The sequence below is a fragment of the Mesoplodon mirus genome (assembly GCF_964341445.2).
Source record: "Mesoplodon mirus genome assembly, chromosome: 5".
Classification (NCBI taxonomy): domain Eukaryota; kingdom Metazoa; phylum Chordata; class Mammalia; order Artiodactyla; family Ziphiidae; genus Mesoplodon; species Mesoplodon mirus.
The window spans coordinates 95,050,907-95,061,048 of record NC_138980.1 but is presented as its reverse complement, the minus strand read 5'-3'; the positions used below and the strand labels follow the sequence as shown (position 1 = coordinate 95,061,048).

Below are 10,142 nucleotides of genomic sequence, written 5' to 3'. Positions count from 1 at the left end.
CAGGACTTTCTGGTTTCTCTTGGCTGATTATATTGTTCTAAGGTGCTTTACCTACCTTAGAATGTATTCATATCCAGCTTTCTGGATAAGATTTCTCCTCTAACAGCCCGGGGCCAGGATTTGGAGTGTCTCACACTTATTCTTCCTTCAAACGTATTCTTGCCCATACCGAGTGGATCGCTGCTGTTGAGGCCTCTTCTGGAATTGCTGAGCTGCCTTAACCAAGTCTTCTTGCCCACAGTGATCTCAATGACATTCACGGGAGTTTGTCCTCCTCCTGATCCTTTGGGAAATGGTGATAAAATCTCAGCCCAGAAATGCATCAGGAGACTTGTGTGGCTGTGAAATGCCATCTCTCCCAAGCAGCCAGCAATTTGTAGCCTTTTTTATTCCCAAAGTCAGGTTGCTTTGCCAGGAAAGGGAGACTTACTTGCATCCCTTCGCAGGGGTGTGAAAGTCATGAGAACAGCCAGGGAGGAGAAGGGGCCAGTGGGCAGAGCTGGAAATAAGCCTTAGATTTAAAGGGGAGATGGAGGGTAAAGCTGCTCTGAGGCCCTAGGAGTCCTCATCTATCACAGAGATGGACTTTGAGGATCTGCTCCCCAGCCCCCAAGGTGCCTGGTCTGAGACAGTGAACTCACTACCAGCAGGGAAGAAATAAGCAGCAAATGGGGAGAGGGTTTCAATTCCCAAGAGCCAAACATAGTTCAGGAAATGCACAAATAACCCAAGCCTCTCACCTGAACCAATGATTTCAAGTGCTTCTCCTACCTCGGGTTTAACAAACATTGCACAAGAGGGAAGGACAGAGACCATGAAGCATAAGAGCACTGACCATGCTAGGTCTTAAGTAATTAATTTAGGGGAGACTAGGACTCAGGGAAATGGTTCTCAAAATGCTTGGAAAAGGTTGCAACCGGTTGAGCAATGAGATGGCGTGTGAACCTTCAGAGAGTGAAACTTTGGGCCTGCAGAACAGCCTTCTTTGAACACCTGCCAGCAATGAAACTCAGGAGACTCCACTGATTCAGTTCTGGCCCCAAAGTCTCCTCCGACCGCCTGATCGAAGGAGATTCTCCCCCAGGCATGCTGCGAGGTTTCTGTGAGTAAGCACCCCTTGGAAACCATGGCAGCTGGCCAGGCCTCCAGCGTTTTGCTGGGGTTAATATTGGTCTCACTTGTGGTTTAGTTTCCTTTGTACCTCCTTTTCCTCCCCTCTCCACTTCCCTTTCCCTTGCATTGTTGGTGTCGATGGGGTAATACTCTGCTGGTAGGGTCGGTTTGCAAACAGCCTTCAGGAGGTTTGTTTTTACACACAGCCTCTGGTCTGTCTCCCCCAGGTGCTGATTCAGTGGCTCTGGGACGTCCTCACAGCCATGAAGCAAGTGTCAGGTAGAGGCAAGGGCATTTTGAAGTAGAATGGTGGTTTTCCCACACTCAAATAAAAATTAAAATTACTAAAATAACTGAACATAACCTTACTAAGTATTGCTAATCACTTAATAAGTACTCCCCTCTTGTCCCACACTTCCTGGGTTACTTTAACCCTCTAGATTCACCTAGAAGCCTGCAGAAGGGTCCAGAACATTCTTTGTGGCCTCTTCCTCTTCCCCAGCAGCCTTTTTCCTTTCATTAGCTTTGAAGATCCAGCCACCTTAGTCCATGCTGACTTTTCAGGGAAAATAAGGGGCCTCAGGGCATAGTTCAGCTAAATTTTACTCAACTCAACATTCTTAGGTTTCCATAAAGCCTTTGCATTTATAATAGACTGAATTAGCCTTCTCCAGGCACCACTGGAATTTGTTCTCTTTCAAATGCTTGTCATCCCTTCTTCTAGACTTGGTCAGGCTCTTTGGAGGATTTAAGATATCAAAAAACAAAATATGTGCAGCTTATTGCTTTTTATCTGATGATTGGATGTTACAATCATTACTAATTCTTGCACTATTTTTTTCCTTAGTTCTGAACAAGGTCTGATCACCTTGATTTAGTAGAATAATTTAGGGAGCCTTTATAATCAATAGCATTATTTGTAAAGGTGGCACTTTTTTCTTTTAAATTAATTAATTAATTAATTTAGTTTTGGCTGCATTGGGTCTTTGTTGTTGCACACAGGCTGTTCTCTAGCTGTGGCGAGCGGGGGCTACTCTTTGTTGCAGTGCGCGGGCTTCTCATTGTGGTGGAGCATTGTTGTGGAGCATGGGCTCTAGGTGTGTGGGCTTCAGTAGTTGTGGCACGTGGGCTCAGTAGTTGTGGCTCGCAGGCTCTAGAGCACAGGCTCAGTAGTTGTAGCATACGGGCTTAGCTGCTCCGCGACATGTGGGATCTTCCCAGACCAGGGATCAAACCTGTGTCCCCCGCACTGGCAGGCGGATTCTTAACCACTGCACCACCAGGGAAGCCCCAAAGGTGGCATTTTCTAAGGAAAGTTGTTTGCATATTTTGACTCACTGAGCCCCTGTAATAGTCTGACAGGGAAACCTTCATGGAGAGAGGAAACTTCATGGAGAGAGGAAAAGCATAGATGGAGACTGCCTACACCCAGACTTGGCACTAAGAATTACAGGAATGATGTGATTTTGCATCAGGTCCCCCCGAGTGCAAAATGCACGCTGACTCCAAATGCATGAGTCCCTCAAGCGCTAACTTCAAGGGGCTCTGCAACCCCTACCCCCACCCCTCACCCCTACCCCCGCCATTCACTCCTCAGAGCCCTGCCAGGAATGGAAGCCAGACACCCCAGAGCCACAGTGTTCTTTCTCCTCTCTGTGGTCATGAGGGTCTATGAGACTATTTAGTTTTTGATTTTGTGGGGCTTTATTTTTGTATTTTTAAGCAACCTCCTGATTGTGATAGGTAAAAGAGGTACCTGACATCGAGCAGATCATGGTCACCCCGAAGCAGTCCTGTTAAACAATCTCATGCCATCTCCCTTGTATGATTAAGATGTGGTTTCAAAAGCCCCAAATGCAGTGGCTTAAATGAGACAGAAGTTCATTTTTCTCCATATGTATGTCCAAAATTAAGGGGACAAGAACATGCATGAGGCCTCGGCAGGGAGAGGGGAGAGGAGGGCGGGGCTTCCTCTACCTCGCTGCTCAGCCAAGTGGAGCTCCCATTCCCCAGGCCACCTCGTGGCTAAGGTGGCTGTCCCAGCTCCAGCTGTCATGTTCACACTCCAGTCAGAGAGAAGGAAGGAAAGCGTGGACAAGAAAGATGCTTCTCAGAAATGCCAAACACCATTTCTGCTTCCACCTCATTGACTAGAACTTTCTCACATTTTCATGCCAGCTTCAAGAGGGTAGAAAATATAGTCCTTTTTTTTTTTTTCCTAGAAACCCTATGCCTAGCTACAAATTGGGGCTTCTATGATTACAGAAGAAGGGGGAATGGATACTTCTGAGAACAGCCAGCAGGGTCTGCCACACAGCCTCGGTTTCATTCCCCTCAACGCACATATTTTTACATGACCACGTTAAATTATCTTTAATCTTATTCTGTGCTCATATCCACCCCGGACGTTGCCAACAGACTCCAAAACTTCAGACTAATTTGGATCAAAATCTCTTGAAACCCTCCCGTAGCTACTCTGCATTTCCTACTGAAAACCCACTGGCCTTTCTTGATCGTGCAGTTGCACTAGCATCCTCATCCTTAGCTCCTTGACCCCCATTTGCAGAAACACACACACGGGATCCCAAACTCTTATTTTTCCATTCATCCAGAAAGAAATTAGAATAACAGATGTTGTCTGCTGATAGAAACCCTATGGCTTTCTTTTGCAGCTAAAAGCTGGTAGTTTTCTAATCTCTTGTTTAAGAAGAGACAGCCTCCTCTAAACAGGAGTCACCAGAGCCGTGTGCCTTGACATCTTTGGGCTATCTAAGAACAACACCTTTGTACTCTTTTTAAGGGAAACTGTTTTTTTAATCATAAAAGTAATATTATAGATAGAAAATGGTCAAATGGGTAAAAGAAAAAGTATGTATTATGTATCATATATAATAACCTCACTACTCTCACACAGGTTCTGCTGTCACTGGGGCAATTTCCTTCCAGCCTTTTTTGAAATGGGCATAATTTTTATAAAATATATACATACATCTATATTTGACATTATTTCCTAACATTTTTCATATCTCTACCTTAGTTTTCAATAAGCCCATTATTCTAATAACTACATAATGGAGTAGATGTATCATAACTTATGTAACTGTTCCCTGTCATGGGCATGCAGCGTGCACCCAACTCTCTTCCTTTCCCTGAAATAATAAACAATAAGAACTCTTATAAAGATTCATTTCATATTCAGAGTCACAGGGATTCAGAATTTTACTTTTTAAATGGATATTTTTCAACTAGTATGATTTTTTTTTTTTTTTTTTTTTTTGTGGTACGCAGGCCTCTCACTGTTGTGGCCTCTCCCATTGCGGAGCACAGGCTCCTGACGGGCAGGCTCAGCGGCCATGGCTCATGGGTCCAGCCGCTCCATGGCATGTGGGATCTTCCCGGACCGGGGCACGAACCCGTGTCCCCTGTATCGGCAGGCAGACGCTCAACCACTGCGCCACCAGGGAAGCCTCAACTAGTATGATTTTATTACACAAATAATACATTCACATGTTTTTTTAAAAAGCTAACCAGAGGGGGGCAGAGTCAGGATTGCGGACTAGGAGGACACGGAATTCGTGTCTGTGCATGACTAGGGCACCTACTAGGCACCAGTGGGGGAACACGGACACGTAAGGGGGTGGGAGGAACCCACAGCAACTGCCTTGTGGGATCTTGGTTCCCAGGCTGGAAGTCAGGCCCAAGCTCCTGTGGTGGGAGCTCCGAGTCCAAACCACTGGACTAACAGAGAACCTCAGATCCCAAGGAATATTAATCGGAGTGAGGCCTCCCGGAGGACCTAATCTCAGCACCAAGACCTGGCTGTATCCAACTGCCTGCAAACTGCAGTGCAGGACGCCTCAGGCCAAACAAGCAGTAAGACAGGAATACAGCCACACCGGTAAAAAAAAAAAAAAAAAAAAAAATTAAATGACAAAAAAATTCGTTACAGATGAAGGAGCAAGGTAAAAACCTACAAGACCAAATAAATGAAGATGAAATAGGCAACCTACCTAAAAAAGAATTCAGAGTAATGACAGTAAAGATGATCCAAAATCTTGTAAACAGAATGGGGAAAATACAAGAAACATTTAAGAAGGATCTAGAAGAAATAAAGAGCAAACAAACAGTGATGAACAATACAATAACTGAAATTAAAAATACTCTAGAAGGAATCAATAGCAGAATAACTGAGGCAGAAGAACAGATAAGTGACCTGGAAAATAAAATAGTGGAAATAACTACTGCAGAGCAGAATAAAGAAAAAAGAATGAAAAGAATTGAGGACAGTCTCAGAGACCTCTGGGACAACATTAAACGTGCCAACGTTTGAATTATAGGGGTCCCAGAAGAAGAAGAGAAAATGAAAGGGACTGAGAAAATATTTGAGAAATTATAGTTGAAAACTTCCCTAACATGGGAATGGAAAGAGTCAAACAAGTCCAGGAAGCGCAGAGAGTCCCATACAAGATAAACCCAAAGAGAAACATGCCAAGACACATATTAATCAAAGTATCAAAAATTAAATACAGGGAGCCGCAAGTCGCAGAGCTGAAGCAGGAGGCTGAGGACACGTGGTGCCCTTTTGGCTTCGAGGTTTACCCCTTCCAGGTCCATTTCCCCATATCCAGTGCCCCCTGAACTGAACCCTGTGCTTGGAAATAAAGCTAAATCAACTCAGCTTGAGCCTTTTGCCTGATGCTTAAGAGGCAGCCCACTTCCACCCCTTCCACTGAGTGGCACACAGCAGTGCTGGGAGAGGATTATAGAGGAAGAGGTGGCATGGTACAAGGCACTCCTGCCTCCAGCCTTCCACCTGCCCCTGCCAGAACCTACCCTGGCCTTCCTGGTACTCAGCACACCTGCCATGTTTGACCGGGCCCTCAAGCCCTTCCTGCAGAGCTGCCACCTCCAACCACTGACTGACCTTGTGGACCAGTGTGTGGCCTACCACCTGGGCTGCGTTAGAGAGAGCCTCCCAGAGATGCAAGTAGAAATCATCACTGACTATGAGGTACACCCGAACCGGCGCCCCAAGATCCTGGCCCAGACAGCAGTCCATGTGGCAGGGGCAGCTTATTACTACCAACGACAGGATGTGAAGTCTGACCCCTGGGGAACCCAGCACATATCAGGTGTGTGCATACATCCCAGATTTGGGGGCTGGTTTGCCATCCAAGGGGCGGTGCTGCTGCGATGAATAGAGGTGCCAGATCTGCCACCCACAAAGCCCCTCGACTGTGTACCTGCAAGAGCTGACCGGATCACCCTGCTTGAACGCTTCAATTTCCATTGGCGTGACTGGACTTACCGGGATGCTGTGCCACCTCAGGAGTGCTACTCAGAAGAGCAGAAGGCCTACTTTTCCACTCTGCCTGCCCAACGTTTGGACTTATTGGGCTTGGCCCAGACCTCAGAGGAGCCTAACTCTACATCCCAAGAGCTCCACTTCACCAGATTCATACCCAGGAAGCCTCAGAATCCCAGCAGAGGCTGGCTCAGCCCCAGGGTCTCACCACCTACATCCCCTGGCCCTTGATACCCTCTCCTCCCGTGTGGGATCCTCATTTATGACAGTGGCACGTGCTAGGACTTATTTGGCTAGACAAGATTTTATTGGGTACAAGATGATCATTTTTGACAAAGAATTACAGTAGAGATCTTAAATAAAGATAACAAGGCTTAAAGAAGTTTGGTCAAAAGACCAAAGCAGATCCAGACTTGCCACCTGCCTTGGAATATGGGATTATTACCTGTTAACATTTCTTTGCAGTACTTCAAGATGCTACTTGTTACAGGGCTTAAGAAGCAATTATCCCCGGGCTTCCCTGGTGGCGCAGTGGTTGAGAGCCCGCCTGCCGATGCAGGGGACGTGGGTTCGTGCCCCCATTCGGGAAGATCCCACATGCCGTGGAGTGGCTGGGCCCGTGAGCCATGGCTGCTGAGCCTGCGCGTCCGGAGCCTGTGCTCCACAACGGGAGAGGCCACAACAGTGAGAGGCCCACGTACCTCAAAAAAAAAAAAAAAAAAAGAAGCAACTATCCCCTAATAATGGTACCTGTCTCAGAGGGTTATTATGGAGACTGAATAAATACGAAATAGTGCCTGGCATATAATAAGCTATTATTAAAGGCCCTAAGAATCCTAAAAAAAAAAAAAAAAATTAAATACAAAGAAAAAATTTTAAAAGCAGCAAGGGAAAAAAAACAAATAACATACAAGGGGATCCCCATAAGGTTAGCAGCTGATTTTTCAGCAGAAACTCTGCAAGCCAGAAGGGAGTGGCAGGACATATGTAAAGTGATGAAAGGGAAAAACCTACAACCAAGATTACTCTACCCAGCAAGGATCTCATACAGATTTGACAGAGAGAAATTAAAACCTTTACAGACAAGCGAAAGCTAAGAGAATTCAGCACCACCAAACCAGCTTTACAACAAATGCTAAAGGAACTTCTACAGGCAGGAAACACAAGAGAAGGAAAGGCCTACAATAACAAACCCAAAACAATTAAGAAAATGGTAATAGGAACATATATATCGATAATTACCTTAAATGTAAATGGATTAAATGCTGCAACCAAAAGACATAGAATGGCTGAATGGATATAAAAACAAGATCCGCATATATGCTGTCTACAAGACCCACTTCACACCTAGGGACACATACAGACTGAAAGTGAGAGGATGGAAAGAGATATTCCATGCAAATGGAAATCAAAAGAAAGCTGGAGTAGCAATTCTCATATCAGACAAAATAGACTTTAAAACAAACACTATTACAAGAGACAAAGAAGGACACTACATAATGATGAAGGGGTCAATCCAAGAAGAAGCTATAATAATTGTAAATATTTATGCAACAAACATAGGAGCACCTCAATACACAAGGCAAGTGCTAACAGCCATAAAAGGGGAAATCAACAGTAACACAATCATAGTAGGGGACTTTAACACCCCACTTTCACCAATGGGCAGGTCATCCAAAACGAAAATAAATAAGGAAACACAAGCTTTAAGTGACACATTAAACAAGATGGACTTAACTGATATTTATAGGACATTCCATCCCAAAACAACAGAATATACTTTCTTCTCAAGTGCTCATGGAACATTCTCCAGGATAGACCATAGCTTGGGTACTAAAGCAAGCCTTGGTAAATTTAAGAAAATTGAACTCATATCAAGTATCTTTTCTGACAACAATACTATAAGACTAGATATCAATTACAGGAAAAAACTGTAAAAAATACAAACACATGGAAGCTAAATAATACGCTACTCAATAACCAAGAGATCACTGAAGAAGTCAAAGAGGAAATCAAAAAATACCTGGAAACAAATGACAATGAAGACACGGGGCCCAAAACCTATGGGATGCAGCAAAAGCAGTTCTAAGAATGAAGTTTATAGCAATACAATCCTACCTCAAGAAACATCTCAAATAAGCAATCTAACCTTACACCTAAAGCAATTAGAGAACGAAGAACAAAGAAACCCCAAAGTTACCAGAAGGAAAGAAATCATAAAGATCAGATCAGAAATAAATGAAAAAGAAATGAAGGAAACAATCGCAAAGATCAATAAAACTAAAAGCTGGTTCTTTGCGAAGATAAACAAAACTGATAATCCATTAGCCAGACTCATCAAGAAAAAAAGGGAGAAGACTCAAGTCAACAGAATTAGAAATGAAAAAGCAGAAGTAACAACTGACACTGCAGGAACACAAAGGATCGTGAGAGATTACTACAAGCAACTATATGCCAATAAAATGGACAACCTGGAAGAAATGGAAAAATTCATAGAAAAGTACAGCCTTCCAAGACTGAACCAGGAAGAAATAGAAAATATAAACAGACCAACCACAAGCACTGAAACTGAAATGGTGACTAAAAGTCTTCCAACAAACAAAAGCCCAGGAACAGATGGCTTCACAGGTTAATTCTATCAAACATTTAAGAAGAGCTAACATCTATCCTTCTGAAACTCTTCCAAAATATAGCAGAGGGAGGAACACTCCCAAACTCATTCTATGAGGCCACCATCACCTTGATGTCAAAACCAGACAAAGATGTCACAAAAAAAATTACCAATTACCAATTACCAACAGGCCAATATCACTGTTGAATATAGATGTAAAACTAGTCAACAGAATACTAGCAAACAGAATCCAACAGCACATTAAAAGGATCATACACCAAAGTCAAGTGGGGTTTATCCAAGGAATGCAAGGTGTCTTAAATATAGGCAAATCAATCAATGTGATACACCATATTAACAAATTGAAGGATAAAAACATATGATCATCTCAATAGATACAGAAAAAGCTTTTGACAAAATTCAACATCCATTTATGATTAAAAACTCTCCAGAAAGTAGGCATAGGGGGAAACCTACCTCAACATAATAAAGGTCATATATGACAAACCCACAGCCAACATTGTTCTCAATGGGGAATAACTGAAAGCATTTCCTCTAAGATCAGGAATAAGACAAGGTTGCCCACTCTCACCACTATTATTCAATACTTTTGGATAGTTTAGCCACAGGAATCAGAGAAGAAAAAGGAATAAAAGGAATCCAAGTCAGAAAAGAAGAAGTAAAACTGTCACTGTTTGCAGATGACATGATACTCTGCATAGAGAATCCTACAGATGCTCCTAGAAAGTGTTAGAGCTAATCAGTGAATTTGGTAAAGTAGCAGGATACAAAATTAATGCACAGAAATCTCTTGCATTCCTATACACTAATGATGGAAAATCTGAAAGAGAAATTAAGGAAACGCTCCCATTTACCATTGCAACGAAAATAATAAAATACCTAGGAATAAACCTACCTAAGGAGACAAAAAACCTGTAAGCAGAAAACTATGACACTGATGAAAGAAATTAAAGGTGATACAAACAGATGGAGAAATATACCATGTTCTTGGATTGGAATAACAATACCATGTAATTGTGAAAATGACTATACTACCCAAAGCAATATACAGATTCAGTTCAATCCCTATCAAACTACCACTGGCATTTTTCA

At 43.2% G+C, this 10,142-nt stretch overlaps 1 pseudogene across 1 annotated transcript; it reads left to right on the top strand.

Moving 5' to 3' along the window:
- The first annotated feature begins 5,891 nt into the window (after positions 1–5,891).
- LOC309804605 (cyanocobalamin reductase / alkylcobalamin dealkylase-like) lies at positions 5,892–6,691 on the top strand (annotated as a pseudogene). Its single transcript has one exon. The product of its transcript is annotated as a cyanocobalamin reductase / alkylcobalamin dealkylase-like (transcript).
- The last annotated feature ends 3,451 nt before the right edge of the window (positions 6,692–10,142 follow it).